Source organism: Cetorhinus maximus, chromosome 24 (genome assembly GCF_964194155.1).
Source record: "Cetorhinus maximus chromosome 24, sCetMax3.hap1.1, whole genome shotgun sequence".
In the NCBI taxonomy this organism is placed as follows: domain Eukaryota; kingdom Metazoa; phylum Chordata; class Chondrichthyes; order Lamniformes; family Cetorhinidae; genus Cetorhinus; species Cetorhinus maximus.
In genome coordinates this window covers 32,912,907-32,927,540 of record NC_135902.1, presented here as the reverse complement: position 1 = coordinate 32,927,540, position 14,634 = coordinate 32,912,907, and positions in this window count along the sequence as shown.

The following is a 14,634-nucleotide window of genomic DNA, read 5'->3' as shown; positions in this document are numbered from 1 at the left end:
AAGAATTGCAAACCTAACAGTATTAGGTTTAGAGCCACACCTTAAGAAAGCAGGGTAATGTAATCGTGCCTTCAGGTTAATAGTGAATAAATGGTATTTTGAACAGGCATTTATCCTGCAGTTAATGGAGGACAAGGAACCAACAATGATGAAGACTTTCAGGTCACTAATGCCTTCTTTTCACATAGATATATAGGACTATAAATAATTAACACTAAAATGAATTCAGTGGTTCAGGCCTAATTCCAATATTCTAGAACTGCCAACACTGAAAGTGTAAAAATACTGAGATTTATATCCCAATTTGAATGGACATTGTGATGTGATTGTTGGAGGGATTCATGAGAAGCACCTTCCCAGACCATTAAGCGTGTAGGGGGTACGGGAAGGGCTGTAGTGGGAGGAGAGACCCTTCATTAATTGGGACATGGGTGGAAGTGCGGAAAATTTAATTTTTGTGGTTATCTGGGGTTTGCAACGTCGTGAGTAGTGGCTGAGTGAGGAACGTTGGTGGAGCATCAGAAGAAACACCTGCTCTTTGTAAAGTACCACTGGATCCACTGGAGCTGAACAGGCAGACAATATCTGAGTTAAATGTTTCATACCAAGAATGACATGGGCAACAATGAGGCATCAGCTTAGTTTATGCATTCAATCCAAGTGCAGGGCTCAAACCCACAGCCTTTTGCTTCAGAGGTAACAATGCTATCAACTGCACCAGGTTGACACTAAGATGCCATTAACACATAATGCTAGAGTAACAGGAGGAAATTGTTGTAAACTAATAGCTGTGTATTTCTCTTCTGCACAGGCAATTTGATAAAAAGGCATTCGCAAAACAAAACAGTAAAAACTAAGCTGAGGTAAAAAGTGTTCAGTTAAGGAAGTTATTTTTCAGCTAAACAAAAGAACAAAGCTCCACAAAGCCACATGTTACCACCCATAGAATCAGCATGATAGACCATATGATCGATAAACAATCAGAGGATCAAACATGGGCTAAAATCAATGCTAAATAAGTGAAAACATTGATCACCAACAGAAGTAGAGTTGAAATGCTAAAGACTATCATAACAGTTGATGGAACTCTGGAGCTGTTGGCTAATTCATGCAAAATCAGTCGGGGTAGTAATTGTGACAGCTGAATGAGTATCTAACGACATGCACCATTTACTGGCAGCCGGACAGATATCAAGATAATGGAAGTGTCAGTTAATGGCTTTATATGGATGTGAGAGCTGGCCTTTCAGTGCAATGAAATGTAGAAGGCTGGAGGCATTTGAAATGCAAACATGGAATACTCCACAATCAACTAAATGAAGAATAATCAGGCACTGAAATTGGGGGTAACAAAAATAGAGCTCAGAGTCATAGAGGTCTACAGCAAAGAAAAAGGCCCTTCAGCCCATCGAGTCTGCGCCGGTCAAACAAGTACCTAACTATTCTAATCCCATTTTCCAGCACTAGGCCCATAGCCTTGTATGGCATGGCATCGCAAGAGCACATCCAAATGCAAGCTGCTGAGACACTTGGTTGGGTGGCATCAAGGAGTAGATTGAAGCCCAGGTCATTAACTAGATTGCACAACTGGTTGGGGATTGAAAGACGTTTGCTGTTTCGTCTACCATCCTTCAGATCAGAGGCAGCATCCGAAGAAGACGACAGCTAATTACAAACTGATGTAGCCCTCAGGACGAGCCTTATAAGAGTCAGTGGGAGTCAGAGAGTGAGCAAACCTGTAGCAGATAGAGAGAGAATGAGACTGTGGGAGTCAGTGCGAGATAGAGATGAGCCTTTGGAGACAGAGAGAAACAGAGAGCCCTTGGGAGGCCGAAAGAGAATGAGTCACAGAGAGTCAGCGAGAGGGTGAGTCAGTGGGAGACAGAGTGAATGAGCCTGCAGGGAACAGAGGGAGGGGACTGGGAGAGAAAACAAGCAAGGTGATGTCATAGGAGCAGATATCTGATTGGTTGTTCAGGGAGCCTGGAGATGAGGCGTGTGTCATTGAAGGAGTCCAGGGTCAGAGCAATAGAGCAGAATGAACATGAGGATCAGAAAGCAAGGTAAAAAAAACTAAAACTATTGTCAGCCCAAGGGAAACTGCTGAGTTGTGTGTGTTTTTTTTATATTTACAAGTCTTTCATAAGACCAAGTTAATTTCTGCTAAGTTTCGTTAGTCTAATAAATAGGAGCATGGCGGGAATCCTCCATCAACATGGAATGCATATCCTGTAACATGTGAGAATTCCAAGATACTTCTTGGATAACCACACGTGCAGGAAGTGTTCTCAGCTGGAACAGCTTGAGCTCCGCTTGAGCAGCAGCTGATGTCACTGGGGTGCATCTGCGCAGCTAAGAGCCATGTGGATAGCATGTTTCTGAAGGTGGTCCCCCTGCAGCTTAAGGGTGTGCAGGCAGAGAGCAAATGGGTGACCATGAGGCAGCCAAGGAGGAGCAAGCAGGCAGGACAGGGGTCCCCTGAATGTATTGTCCTCCAATCAGCATTCTGAATACTGGTGGGGTGATGGTTCCTCGGGGAATGCAGCCAGCGTCAAGTCCACAGCCTCGCAAGTGGCTCAACTGTACAGGAGCATGTGGAAGCTTGGGGACAATAGTGATAGTGGCTTCTATAGTTAGGGGAACAGGCAGGCATTTCTGTGGCCATAGGTGTGAATTCAGGACGGTATGGTGCCAGGGTCAAGGACATCATTGAGCAGCTTCAGAGTACTCTGAGGGGATAGGATAAAAATCCAACAGTCAATATTGATACCAATGACATAGGTAAAAAGGGGGATGAGGTCCTGCAGGTCAATTTTACTGAGCTAGGAAAGAAACTAGCAAGCAGTAAATGAAAAGTGGTAATCTCCTGCCACACACTAGTGCGTACAGGCAAAGGAGGATAGAGAAGATGAATGTGTGGCTGGAATGTGGTACAGGAGGGAGGGATATAGATTCCTGGGGTACACTGGGGCTGTTCTGGGGGAAGATAGGCTCTAATAGGCCGGATGGGTTGCACCTCAACAGAGCCAAGACGAATGTCCTTGCGGGTCGGGTTGCTAGCGTTATTGAGAGGGTTTAAACTAATTTGGTACGGGGTGGGAACCAGGAGGTAATATTAAAGAGGAAAAACAATGTGGAAAAAGAATTGGGAGAGACAGATAGCACTAAAGTAAGCAATAGTACTTAGTGTTAGGTGGGCTCAGAGTAGAAGGGAATCCAATAAGGCATACATTGGGTTTACTGTACGTGTATTTGAATGCATGGAGTATGGTAAATAAAGTTAGTGAGCTGCAGGAGCAGACAGACACATGAGAATATGATGTAATGGGGAGAACAAAGAAGTGGCTCAACAATGGGTACCAAATATTCCCGGTTACAAGGAGTTCAAGAAAGATAGGCAAGGAAGGAAAGGAGAAGGGGTGGCAGCATTGATTAAAGCTAATATTTAAGTGCTGGAGAGAGGGGGTGTCCTAGAGGGATCAAGGACAGAATTTGTTTAGTTAGAACTGAGAAACAATAGAGGTACCATTAAACTATTGGGTATATTCTATTAGCCACCAAACTAATCAGAAAGATATACAGCAACAAATTTGCAAGTTAATTAGAGTGAGGTGCAAAAAATATTGAGCGGTTATTGTTGCGTAAAGGGTTAACGTTAAACATGTAAATAGACAGTTTACATCATCAATAGTGTAAGATCACATGACAGCAGAGTATGCTGAGATAGAATTCCATTAGAATCTCATGCTAAGCTGGTACTGAACATAGTACAATGTTCAATAAAAGGTAAAGTTTAGCGATAGCTTTGCCTCGAGCAGTCTTTATCAATCCTGACCAAGGACAACCTCATCTAAGACCCACAACGATGATAACAGAGTTATACTGGAGACCTTTTACTAACCTAATGTAGACTGGGATCATAATAGTGTACAGGGCAGAGAATGGGAAGTCTGTTCAGGGGAATTTTCTACAGTGGTATGTTTCAGCCCGATGAAGGAGGAGGCATTGCTGGACCTGCTTCTGGGGCATGAGATAGGAGAAGTGGGGCGAGAAAATTTAGGGAAAAGTGATCACAGTATCATAAGATTTAGGTTAGCTATAGAAAAGGACAAAGAGCAATCCAGGGTAAAAAATAATTAACTGGAGGAGGGACCAATTTCAATGGGGTGAGAATGGCACTGACCCAGATAAATTGTGATCAAAGATTGGCAGGAAAAACTGTAATTGAACATTGGCCTGCCTTTAAAGAAGAGATAGTTTGGGTACAGTCAAGTGCATTCCCACAAAGGGGAAAAGATAGGACAAACCAACCCAGAGCTCCCTGAATGATGAAAGAGCTAGAGAGTAAGATGAAGCAGAAAAAGGGTGTGTAGTGTGGATGTCGGGTTGATAATATAATTGAGAAACAGGCTGAATATGAAAAGTTCAGAAGGGAAGTGAAGGAAGAAATATGAGCAGCGAAGAGAGAGTATGAGAAGAGACTGGCAGCCAACATAAAAGGGAATCTTAAAGTCTTCTATAGTCATGTAATTAGTAAAAGGGTGATAAATAGAGGAGTGGGGCCAATAAGGGACCGAGCAGGGGATTTACACATGCTGCAGGCATGGCTGAGGTATTAACTCAATACTTTGCACCTGCCTTTATCAAGGAAGAAGAATGCTGCAAAGTTATAATGAAAGAGATAGTTGAGACACTGGATTGACTAAAACTTACAAAAAAGAGGTATTAGAAAGGCTGACTGTACTTAAAGTTGATAAGTCACCAGGACTCGGTCAGATTCATCTGAGGATACTGAGGTGTGTAAGGGTGGAAATTAGAGAGGCACTGGCTGCAATTTTCCAATTCTCCTCAGACACAGGGGTGCTGCCAGAGGACTGGAAAATTGCTCGTTCAAAAAAATGTGTAAGGATAAACCCAGCAATTGCAGGCCATTCAGGTTAACCTCAGTGGTGGGGGAGCTTTTGAAATAATAATCTGGGACAGAATTAACGATTGTTTAGACACATGCGGACTGATTATGGAAAGCTTGCACAGATTGTTAAAGGCCAATCATGTTTAACTCATTTGATTGAGTTTTTTAGATAAGGTAACAGAGAGGGTTGATGAGGGTAATGTGGTTGATGCAGTGTATATGGACTTCCAAAAGGTGTGTGATAAAGTGCTACATATTGTCAGCAAAGTTGAAGCTCATGGAATAAAAAGGACACAGCAACAGCAAGGAAATGAAGTTGGTTGACTGATGGAAACAGAGAGCAATGGTAAATGGCTGTTTTTGTGAATGGACCGGAGGAAGGTACATAGGAGGATTTCCCAGGGATCGGGATTGGGACCAATGCTTTTCTTGATATATATTAATGATATAATTAATATATATTGGGTGTTCAGGTCACAATTTCAAAATTTGCAGATAACACAAAACTTGGAAATAATGTGAACTGCGAGGATAGTGTTAAAGAACAAAGAAAAGTACAACACAGGAACAGGCCCTTCGGCCCTCCAAGCCTGCGCCGATCATATTGCCCGTCAACTAAAACATTTTGCACTTCCAGGGTCCATATCCCTCTATTCCCATCCTATTCATGTATTTGTCAAGCTGCCTATTAAACACCACTCTCGTACCTGCTTCCACCACCTCCTCTGGCAGTGAATTCCAGACACTCACTACTTTCTGCGTAAAAAACTTGCCCCACACATCTCCTCTATAGTTTTCTCTTCTCACCTTCAAAAAGATATAGACTAGTTGGTGGAATGGACGGACATGTGGCAGATGAATATTAATGCAGAGAAGTGTGAATTGATTCATTTTGGTAGGAAAACACGGAGGGGATTAGAAAATAAAAGGTACACTTTTAATAGGGGTGCAGGAGCACAGGGACCTGGGGGTATATGTGCGCAAATCGTTGAAAATGCCAGACAGATAGACAAAGCAGCTAATAAGGCATAACAGGGTACTGGGCTTTATAAGTAAAAGTATGGAGTACAAAAGCAAGGATGTTATGGTGAATCTTTCTAAAACTCTGGCTTAGCCTTAACTGGAGCATTCTGTCTTATTCTGGGTACCACACTTTAGGAAGAATGTGAAGCCATCAGAGAGGGTGCAGAAAAGATTTACCAGAATGGTTCCAGGAATGAGATACTTCAGTTATGTGAATAGATTGGTGAAGCTGGGGTTTTGCTTGTTGGAGAAGGGGAGGTTGAGAGGACATTTGATAAGATGTGTTCAAAAATCGTGAGGGTTTTAGACCGAGTAGATAGCGAGAAACTGTTCCCATTGGCAGAAGGACTGAGAAACAGAGGGCACCGATTTAAGGTGATTAGCAAAAAGAACCAGAGATGAGATGAGGAAAACCTTGATTACACAGCGAGTGGTTAGAATCTGGAATGAAGTTGCTGAGAATGTGGTGGAGGCAGGTTCAATCGTAGTTTCAAAAAGGGAATCGGATAATTATCAGCAGAGGAAACATTTGCAGAAATATAGGGAAAAGGCAGGGGATTGGGACTAGCGACGTTGCTCTTGTAGAGAGCCATCATGGATATGACAGGCTGAATGGCCTCCTCCTATGTTGCAATCATTTTATGATACAATAATAAGTACCACAAGCAATTAAGGAGGCAACTGGCTTTCTGATCTTCATTGCTTGGGATAGAAGTACAAGAATAAGGAAACCTTGTTACAATTGTTTAGGGCTTTGGTGAAACCACATCTAAGGAAGGATATACTTGCCTTAAAGGTGGTACAACAAAGATTCTTGGATTGAATTGGCTTCAGGGATAAATGGGTTGCCCTATGATGAGAGACTGAATAAATTTGGCCTATACTGGCTGTGGTTTAGAAGAATGAGAGGTGATCTCATTGAAAAATACAAGTTTCTGAAGGGGCTTGATAGGGTAGACACTGAGTGGTTGTTTCCCCCGGCTGGGAAACCTAGAACACTAGAGTCTTGGGGTAAGAGGTTGATCATTTAGTGCTGAGATGAGGAGAAATTTCTTCACCCAGAGGGTTATGAAACTTTGGAATTGTCTACCCCAGAGAGTTGTGGATGCTTGATCGCTGAGTATATTGAGACTGAGATTCATGAATTTTTGATCTCTCAAGGAATCAAGGGATATGGGGAGCAGCTAGGAAAGTAGGATTGAGGTAGAAGATCAACCTTGAACATATTAAATGGTTAAGCAGACTGCAGAGGCCGAATGGTCTATTATATAATCTTCAATTTCTTATGTTCGTATGATTCCCTGGGAACAGAGTGCCACTGGCTGTTACATATGTGGCCCAAGCAGCGTTCTTCAATGATATCAATGAGGAAACTCAGATAGGCTGAGCAATTAGTGGCCCATGGCACTATCTGCCCTTGGGGAATTGATGCAAGTCTGCATTGCGCCAATTAAAGTGGTACCATGTGCATGAATCTTTCCCCCATGAAATCTGACTTGCACATGGCAAGAGCCATATTTAAAACTTACATTTATAAAATGACCGTTTTTCATTGCATTGAACAAATAAGACTTAAACCCGAGCACTTTGTATTGAGTTTGGAATCTTGCCAATTTTTCAAATGAAACAATTCTTCTTGTACTCTATTTATAATAGATATAGATCACTGCATCACAATGTAAATCTGTTACATTATAAAAGAATCCAATGGTCAGATTGCGAAAGAGACTTGTAGACTGGTGGCAAAAATCAATAAATTATCACTACAAAGTACAAGGATAAATTATAAGGAAATTGGCTTTCTGGAATTGAACTTTAAACAAAGACATTAAGTTATCAAGGTTGTATCTGGCTATGACATATAATTCTGATGTTAAATTGAAGGAAGTAAAAAACATTATCTTCACTATTGCACATCAAAGTGAATGTGGTACAGTAAAGTTTCGATGAGGCTATTATGACACTGTAAATCCCATTACAAGGCACCAGAACTCTGCACCTCAAACATTGGCTTGTCTGTCCTCTCTACAGAAACTGACTGACTCGTTGTGTTTCTAGCAATTACAGTTTGACATTCCCGATGGGATATAATAAGGGCACCTCATTGTATGTACAGATAATTATATAGTTTTATATACATTACTATAGAAGTGGTCAACACAATGTGTTGAAAATCAGTACATTGCTTGGTGAAAACAAACATGATTTGCCAAAGGTAACTAACACAGACAATTTGAGTATAAAGTGTTATGACCACAGCAGATGTTAATTGCTGCACAAACCAAATCCCAGACGGAAACTTGGCTTACGGGCCATACCCCTTTTTTGTATTCTGAAAGCAAGAAGAAAACATACTGATCTCAGCAGCAAGAAGTCCAGTAACACTTTCGGGATTTTAAAAATTAAAAGTAAAAGTTTTATTACAAGAATAAAATAAAACAAGATTACAGTTGCACAGTTTAAGTTAATCTTACAAAATCTTCCCCCAAAAAGCTCCCTACTTGGTCAGACCCACAAGTGAATAGGCAACACTCCCTTATAGATGTTTAACTATAAAAATACAGTAATATTACCCAAGGCAAACTGCTGTAGCTTTAATAAAGGCATACCACATGCATACTTAAACTCTCTCCCACTCTGCTGTGGAAATCCAAGACTCTAGAACAGGACTGTTTTTTGCAGCCCAGGCCTTTTCTGGCTTGACTGGATGGCTGATTCAAGCTGCATCTCCCCTCAGCCTGGAGTTGTTTTCATGAGATCTTCCTCACTGAGCTAATAGCCCAAAGCTACAGCTAACCGCTACCAGCTCTATCTATCTTAAGCTTTCCGCAGTAACTCTAGAATACCCTTTCTCCCCTGTCATCTCAGGTTCCATTGTTCTCAAACGTCTTTGAAACTCAAATCTTTCCAAATATAAAATCTTTCATGTTTCTATTTTGTCTCTGCTTTTGGGTCAATAAAATATAATATACCCTCTTTTATTTACCTATGGAAGTCCTGTAAGATGCAGACATGTTTCTTGTTACCCCTGACTTCCCTTCATATTCAGACGAACTCTCAACTTAACTAAAAATGCAAATGTTAGATCCAACCTGTTCACTTGTACCTCTAACCGCTCATAATATCTTACTAAAAATGCATAAACGAATGCCTCTATCCTTTCATGTTTTAAACCTCCCAGACAATCTGTCTTCTGGTAACCTTCCCCCAGCTTAATTAAATCATTTACACACGCGCACACGCACATGTACACATTGAGCTAGGCTGGAAATGACAATTGCAAAGCCAGCCCTGTTGACCCTGCAAAGTCCTCCTTACTAACATCTGGGGGCTTGTGACAAAATTGAGAGAGTTGTTGCACAGACTAGTCAAGCAACAACTTGACATAGTCATACTCACGGAATCATACCTTACAGATCATGTCCCAGACACCCCCATCACCATCCCTGTCCCACCGGCAGGACAGACCCAGCAGAGATGGCAGCACAGTGGTATATAGTTGGGAGGGGGTTGCCCTAGGAGTCCTCAACATCGACTCCAGACCCCATGAAGTCTCATGGCATCAGGTCAAACATGAGCAAGGAAACTTCCTGCTGATTACCATGTACACTCCTGCCCCCTCCTCCCCACAGCTGATGAATCAGTGCTCTTCCATGTTGAACACCACTTGGAGGAAGCACCTGAGGGGGGCAAGGGCACAAAATGTACTCTGAGTGGGGGGCTTCAACGTGCATCACAAAGAGAGGCTCGGTAGCACCACTACTGACTGAGTTAGCTGAGTCCTAGCTGCTAGGCTGGGTCTGCGGCAGGTGGTGAGGGAACCAACAAGAGGGAAACACATACTCACCAACCTGCCTGCCGCATATACATTCATCGATGATAGTATTGGTAGGAGTGACCGCCGCACAGTCTTTGTGGAGACAAAGTCCCGTCTTCACTTTGAGGATACCCTCCATCCTGTTGTGTGGCACCACCACTGTGCTAAATGGGGTGGACTTTGAACAGATCTAGCAACTCAAGACTGGGCAACCATGAGGCACTGTGGGCCATCAGCAGCAGCAGAATTGTACTCAACGTCAATCTGTAACCTCATGGCCCAGCATATCCCGCACTCGACCATTACCATCAAGCCAGGGGATCAACCCTGGTTCAATGAAGAGTGCAGGAGGGCATGCCAGGAGCAATACCAGGCATACCTAAAAATGAGGTGTCAACCTGGTGAAGCTAAATACAGGACTACTTGCATGCCGAACAGCATAAGCAGCATTTGACAGACAAAGCTAAGCAAACAGTCAACGGATCATATCTCAAAGTTTTGCAGTCCTGCCATATCCAGTCGTGAATGATAATGGACAATTAGACAACTGACCGGAGGAGAAGGCTCCACAAACATCCCCATCCTCAATCATGGGGGAACCCAGCACATCAGTGCAAAAGATAAGGCTGAAACATTTGTAACAATCTTCAGCCAGAATTGCCGAGTGGATGATCCATCTTGGCTCCTCTGGAGGTCCCCAGCATCACAGATGCCAGTCTTCAGCCAATTTGATTCACTCCACGTGATATCAAGAAACAGCTGAAGGTAATGGATACTGCAAAGGCTATGTGCCCTGACAATATTCCGGTAATTGTACTGAAGACCTGTGTTCCAGGAATTGCCGCACCCCTAACCAAGCTGTTCCAGTACAGGTACAGCACTGGCATCTACCTGGCTATGTGGAAAATTGCCCAGCTATGTCCTGTCCATAAGAAGCAGGACTAATCCAACCCGGCCAATTACCGCCCCACCAGTCTACACTTGATAACACCTTCCATCAATTTACTGATGATCAAGAGATACTTACTCAGCAATAACCTACTCATAGATGCTCAGTTTGGGTTCTGCCAGGGCCACTCAGTCCCTGACCTCATCACAGCCTTGGTCCAAGCATGGACAAAAGAGCTGAACTCAAGAGGTGAGATGAGTGTGATTACCCTTAACATCAAGACAGCGTTTGACCGAGTGTGACATCAAGGAGCTCCAGCAAAGCTGAAGTCAAATGGCAATCGGGGGAAAACTCTCTGCTGGTTGGAGTCATACCTAGCACAAAGGTAAATGGTTATGGTTGTTGCAGGTCAGTCATCTCAGTCCCAAGAAATCACTGCCGGAGTTCCTCAGGATAGTGTCCTAGGCCCAACCATCTTCAGCTGCTTCATCAATGACCTTCCCTCCATCATAAGGTCAGAGGTAGGGATGTTCACTGATGATTGCACAATGTTCAGCACCATTCACGACTCCTCAGATACTGAAGCAATTTGTGTGCCTGTGCTGCAAAACCTGGACAACATCCAGGCTTGGGCTAATAAGTGGCATTTAACATTCGTGCCACACAAGTGCCAGGCAACGGCCATCTCCAGCAAGAGGGAATCTAACCATCTCCACTTGACATTTAATGGCATTACCACTGCCGAATCCCCATTTTCAACATCCTGGGGGTTACCATTGGCCAGAAAGTTAACTGGACCAGCCATATAAATACTTTGGTTACAAGAGCAGGTCAGAGGCTGAGAATTCTGTGGAAGTAACTCACCTCCCGACTCCCGAAAACCTGTCCATCATCTGCAAGGCATGAAATACTCTCCACTTGCCTGGATGATTGCAACTCCAACAACACTCCAGAAGCTCGACACCATCCAGGATAAAGCAGCCCGCTTAATTGGCACCCCATCCACCATTTTAAACATTCACTCCCTCCACCATCGACACACAGTGGCAGCAGTGTGTACTATCTGCAAGATGCACTGCAGCAACTCACCAAGACTCCTTCGACAGCACCTTCCAAACCCGTTGCCTCTACCACCTAGAAGGACAATGACAGCAGATGCATGGGAACATCACAACCTGCAAGCTCCCCTCCAAGCCACACACCATCCTGACTTGGAATTATATCGCTGTTCCTTCACTGTTGCTGGGTAAAAATTCTGGAACTTTCTTACTAACAGTGCTGTGGGTGTACCTACACCACATGGACTGCTGAGGTTCAAGAAGGTGGCTCACCACCATCTTAAGGGCAATTAGAGATGGGCAACAAATGCTGGCCTAGCCAGTGATGCCCACATCCTGTGAAAGAATAAAAAAAGAACCACTGAGGGGCAGCAGGGGAGTTCTCCTCATGTCCTGGTCAGTATTTATCTCTACTAACACCAAGTTATCAGTTCTTTTATCTCATTACTGTTAGTGGGAACTTATGTGCACATTGCTGCAGCACTTACCTGTATTACTGTATTTACTACTTTTTAAAACTACTTGATTTCCTGTGAACTGTTTGGGATATCCGAGGGCATGAAAGGCACTATATCAATGCAAATTCATTCTTTCTCTCTTTAAAATTAGCAAACCAAATATGCAAATCAATGGTTCAGTTTTGCAGCTGAAGACTAAAAATCTCACACCTAAAATCTGCCCAAACTTACGGAACTGTCAAAAAAGTGCTGAAATAGTGATGGCTGGCCTTGATTCTGAAGGAATGTGTCAAGATCAACAGCTACTTTACCTAAGAACACAGTATTGGGAATTAGAAATTTAAAAATATTTTTTGATACGGGTAGGATTGGTGATACAGTATTTATTACCTTAATGGCATTAAGATTTGATTACAATAACGTGGGCCAGAGCACAATTGTGATGGGATTTCTTTTTTCTTTACTCCTGAAAAAGACACACGTTGTCAAAGTTTTTTGTCTAGCACTCATCAGGACAATTCACAAGAGTACCAAATGTAAACAGAACAATTTATACTACATAAGAGAGTGCAGATTGGTTGGCAAGTGGTCTTTGATTGGTAGAGCCGTTCTTATAGCGAATGCACCAGTTAACTGATGATTGACAGTTAACTGCCAAGATGTGTTTAGATTCAAAGCAGGCAGGTTGATTCTGATTGGTCAAGGCATTGCCCTGGGGGATGAACCAGAGAATGGCTGTCATCTATTTTGTTTAGTTGAAGAAGGCACAACGTGTGTACATGTTCTTTCTGTCTGCAAAGGACAGAGCCCTTGTATGTAGCTTCTAGCACGGATAAGTGAGCCACACTGCGAGCCTGTCTGATAACCTTGCATTGGTTGTCAGTGTAATTCTTAGCACACTCAGGGTTGTTTAGCAAATGTTGTCCAATTGCAAAATCACATCTAATGTTGGACACTGTTTTGAGTTTTGCAAGCACGGGTGGTTGGGTATGGTCAGTACCTTGCCTGTTGCGAACAGCTGAAAGCTTGATATGATCAGACAGTCTTTAGGACGTATGGCTTACATACATAGCATCACGCCAGCACTGAAATTCACACAAAACATTACTCATTTGTGTGATTGTCTTTTTGGCTTGATGGCAGCATCCCGTTAGTGGCAAACGCCACTTATATTGCTACCGCATAGTAGCAGCGTGAAACAGCTAGCTTCACCTGTTGCTTAATTTTTTGAGATACCTTTCCCTTTCAGGGTAATCGGAGGTAGGCTGGGCACTTTTCAGGACAGAAAGTGGCGGCCTTAGGCCCGTTCATGAACTTGCTTGATATACAGTGCAAAATGATCTTATCAGGGTAGCCATTATCTCGCATTTGATGTGCCCCATTTCAGCATCAAACCTGCATGGTGAGCAAATGGCTCCGGCCCAATTTACGAAGTTGCTGATTAGGCCAATCTTGTAGCACGTGGAACTGTGGGAATCCCAACACATATATTGACCAGTGAAGGTAGGTTTGTGTTAGACGGTATAGAGAACCCCCTGGCAGATATCTCAACTAGCACGTTAAGGAAAGGGAGCTTTCCTTAATTTAAGCACAAGATGGAGCCCATTAAGGTGGGTAAGGAAATTTATGCATGCAGCTGTGGACTCAAATATAGCAAACGTATCGTCTACATATCGGAAATATGCAAGGGGTAAGAGGTTAGGTGTCATTCCATTGAAATGCATTTCTCGTGGAACCCCACAAAGATGCTTGTGAGAGCTGGGACTAGAGGGGATCCCATCTATTTGGGCGTACACGGCATCGTTAAAACTGAGCTCAACTGCGCGAGTTGCTGAGTTCATAAATTCAATGAATACCGCTTCAAACAATGGCAGTGGGTCCAGATCGCCATGATATAGTACTGCAGTGCAAATGTCTATGGCTTCTTTGAGCAGTACATGGTGAATATGCTAGCAATGTCAAATGAGCACATGGGCACGGCAATGCTATCAATATGCAAGTCCTGTATGGTCTTTGCAAATGTGAAGGAATCCTTCACCGTGTATGTGAAAAATTTGTTCAAAACTGGTTATCTATGACCGGTTCTGCATAACATGAATTGGCCAAACGGTTGAGTGAGTTCCTACAACCTACAGCCTGGGCCTCTGGGTTACCAGTCCAGTGACAATACCACTATGTCACTATCTGCCCCTTATTGTGAATTTATAACCTCAGGATGCCTAGCCCAGTACCATAACCAATACGTTACCATATTCACAAAACAAACTCTATGTCCTGCAAAATGTTTATCCTTTCTTCAAGGGGTAACTATGTACTTGTAGTTAAATTGATGATTTAACTACTGGGAAAATAAAACAACTGAATGCAGAATAATTATCTACATAGACACCAGACTAAGGGGATTTCACAAATTTGCAACATACAACTCTTAACATATATCTGGAGGTTTCATTCACATGGCCTCTTGCCTTCACCCA